Raw genomic sequence first — 3827 nt, forward strand, 5'->3', positions numbered from 1 at the left:
TGACAGCATATTTTTGGGTTCTTAAATGGTCTCTACCTGGCACACCTGCAGTGCAAACTGACACACACTGTTTAGAGAAACAGCTACTCTATTACTAATATTAATGAAACATTTCTTATTCTATGGAACAAAAACAAACAGTAAAACTAAAACACAGATCTCTTAGCTTCCTATTTCATGAACCAGATGACTGAATGACCAAGCCTAACTAGTAGCCAGAACCCCAGTTAACCCTCCGTAACACAAAGTTTAACCACACGACAGGAACTCTGTCAAACTGAGTGAAAATCATAAATGGATCCATAGCTTTACATCAATTTACTATGTTGTGCCAATACCTGCATTTACATTTAGAACGAATGATGTCATAGAACCAGCATCACACCAGTTCCAGGTGTCTCCAAGGAGACAACAGAACTTCAGTTGTGTTTGCTAAAATACACACTTTGAAACATACTGTAACACTTAGTTAACATGTCTGATTTAGTTGAAGAATCGGCTAAGGTAAGTTTCAGGGTTTAATGGTGGGATGGCACCTGTGCTTTTTTCCCCCAACCGCTAGAATATGATTCGCACCAAACCCAAAAGAAATACTGCACAGTTCAGGAACTTCATCAACCTAGCAACTGTAAAATAAGCTTACAAACAACTGAATTGAAATGCCAAAAAGTTCATAGAAAGGCAAAAACTATGTTTACTTGGGGTTTACAAAATTAAAGCTAACTAAAACTGTAATGATAAACAATCATGCTGCCAATGGACAGAGAAATATCATGTTTTTTGAATAACGTATTATTTGTTATATAGGAACCCAGTATAAGGGAATCCCTTGCGATCCTGTCTGCAGAGATAAAGGTAAGTATTTTTTTCTCTTTAGCTCTGTCACTCCAAGAAATATAATGAACATAAATATATTTGCCAATCTTTTCATAGTAATCCAAACAACTCTGCGTGCATCTGACATTTGTAATATTTATCTACCGCAGTATAACTCTTCTGGCAAGGCGATTGGTATTGTACCTTGAAAGAAAACTGATTGGAAATGTCATGTACTCTATGGTTTCTATTGATGTCAAGTGGCAAATGTTGACTGGTGATGTTATGTGAATCTTAGGAAATGGTCATTTTTCAATCGAGTCTATGTTTCTCAGAATTTGAGACAGAGAGGTCAATCTCTGCAATCCGAGCTGAGGGCATTTCTTGGAATGGAAAGGTAAGAGCAACGTGTTCTTTGATATTCTCTTAAGACTCTTCGCCAAATTTTACGATGAAAAATGTAAATAATAATAACAAACATTATTTTATATAGTGCCTTGAAAGGTGGCTTCTTTACACAATGACAAAACCAACTACAATAAATAATACACAAGATATGCATGATATGCCACATCAATGTGAACAATGGAGAAGTCAAATTAACGTGTCTAAATATCATCTAGTTCTATCCCAGGGAAGAGGGCTGTTGCCTACAAAGACGACAAGACACAAAACGCTCAACTGTGCAAAACACCCATAAGGACATCAGTCAGGAGGAACAAGGTAAAGTGTTTTTACTTCTTCACCATGGTCATGTAGTTTCACTCCAAGCACTGTCATATGAAATAACTGTGGAAACGACCTCCCCAACATTTTGGGTTGTTGCATTTTGCTTCAATGAATTTTAACCTTTTCTTTTAGACATTAAGAGGAAGGACACATTCACCCTTGGTAGAGATTCAGTTGTTCTATGAGATGTCAAGGTGAGAATTAACCACTTCAGGCATAAGTCAATCCACATGACTGAAAAAGGGGCAATGAACAGGATATGGGGATTTTTCTAGTTATAAAGTACAATAATCATCATTACATGATCTAAGACTACTGAAGTATAAGCTGTGTCCCTGACTGATTAATTAGCAAATTCATCTTTGTAGAGTGCAGCTACTATCTATTCAGTGGCATTTCCTTAACACAACTGTATTCCCACATTCTGAATATGGAGTGAGATCATGTAGAGAATGTTGGACTTGTAATAACTAATTGAAGGATAATAATAATCAACGAAAGTGCTTACAAGTATCAACAAATAACTTCAAAGTACTTGACACGTACTTTGCTTTCAAAAGTGAAACATAATTAATGCTTACGTAAGATTTCTCTTGACTTCTCAGGAGTATACTAACTCCAAGGACAAGTAACATCAAAAACCATTATTTAAGTGCTGATGTTGGAGCTGCAATACTACTACCAAGACAAAAAATGATACAGGTAATACTGCTTTCAGAATTCTAAGAATTGCTAAAATAGTATGCTTACAGAGCATTCAGAGTCTCATAGAGAAAATAAGTTGAGAATATGACAAGTTCCTACCATCTCAAACACTGCCAATCTAGAACAAAAAGAAAATACTTGAACGCCTACAGTAATCGAACACAAACCAGAACATATCACTGGATGACAATGAAATGTAGTCACAAAATGATTCTACCCTTTCAAGTCCCAAAAAGGACCGAGGAACTTACCGGAGGCGATACCTGGATTTCAAACACAGCACAATGTAGCCAATGTAGGGGAGAAGATTACAGAGAGCTCTTCTCAGATTGCTCAGAGTCAGCCCCAGGACCCTTTCCTGACTGAAGCAGACAAAGTTGTCAAACAGGTAGGTAGAAATGAGTAAGGAACAGAGAGTATGGTTATTCTTGCATTGTTTTGTTCGTCTGTCAAAGAAAAGAGTGCTTCTGACTTTTGTCAATGTTCATCTTTATTTTAGGAGAAGAACAAATGGTGGTATCACACTTTGCTCAAGTGTATGATGCCATGTGTGTACAGCAGACATCACCAAAGGAACAGGAGACACCTGAGTAGAGAACAAGAATATGAAAAGACTGATGAAAAAAAGCACCAGGAGAAATCCATTGAATATGCACAATCTCGTCCAGTATTTCAATGAAAAGTTTCAGTGTTGTTTTTAGTGTCGTCGTATTGCATACATTTAAAACAATGTGTCTTGTTTAATGAACAATTTCATTTACTTTAGTAAAAAGTGTTGTTTACTGTAGTCCTAGCACGGATGCAATTGTTAGAAAAAACGTGAATGAAAAACTGAATGTTTCATACAATATGGGTTTGTGTTAACCCACACACCTAAGTGAAATGTTTGATTACGTTTACAAGACATAACACATAATTCAGTTGAGTGTGAAAGGGAACGACAGAGAAAGTCACAAACAAAACATTTGTGAAGGACTTGATGAATGTTTTTTCTTTAGCAATTACAAAAAATAAAGAATTTTTCAACAAGATGTCTTTCTATAGCGAGTTTCATTTGAGATAGTCTTTTCTTAGAAGTGCAAGAGTGGTATTCCCTACAACTTATTCCCCAATTTGATCATTCTCAGAAATTAGGAGACGGAAACCACACCTACTGTAATATTAGACCTTGTAACAAGGCAACTAGGTTTCAATGGCTTAAAAGGTGCAGAAAGAGGCTCATGTATAATGACCTCCAGTGTCCCACAGGTTTCCCAAATCATTTCTTAGAGTATGGAAAAAGAGGAAATAAAGTGTCTACAGAAAGCGTATACCCCCTTGAACTTTGTTCAGTTTGTTGCGCCAGTGCCAGAGTTTCATGCAATTAAATGAGGACCTCTTTCTCACACCACATATGTTATACTTTCAATGGGAAAAAAGGAAATATTAGAATTGTATACATTTTAAAGCAATGTGTTCATATTTGGTAGAAGCCCTAACAACACCTAAAAAACACCTAACAACGGGTGCAGGACCGAATTAGGGCAGTACCCACTATTGATAAACATACATAAAACAATATTAAAGTACTGGCTTTA

General features: G+C 36.4%; 1 long non-coding RNA gene across 1 annotated transcript; it reads left to right on the forward strand.

Annotated features, from left to right (window-relative positions):
* The first annotated feature begins 468 nt into the window (after positions 1-468).
* Positions 469-1685, forward strand: LOC138231376 (uncharacterized). The gene is made up of 4 exons (XR_011186635.1): positions 469-504; positions 808-855; positions 1152-1213; positions 1440-1685. It is a non-coding gene; the product is annotated as an uncharacterized lncRNA (long non-coding RNA).
* Positions 1686-3827: the final 2142 nt, after the last annotated feature.

Source organism: Lepisosteus oculatus, unplaced genomic scaffold (assembly GCF_040954835.1).
Source record: "Lepisosteus oculatus isolate fLepOcu1 unplaced genomic scaffold, fLepOcu1.hap2 HAP2_SCAFFOLD_58, whole genome shotgun sequence".
Lineage (NCBI taxonomy): Eukaryota > Metazoa > Chordata > Actinopteri > Semionotiformes > Lepisosteidae > Lepisosteus > Lepisosteus oculatus.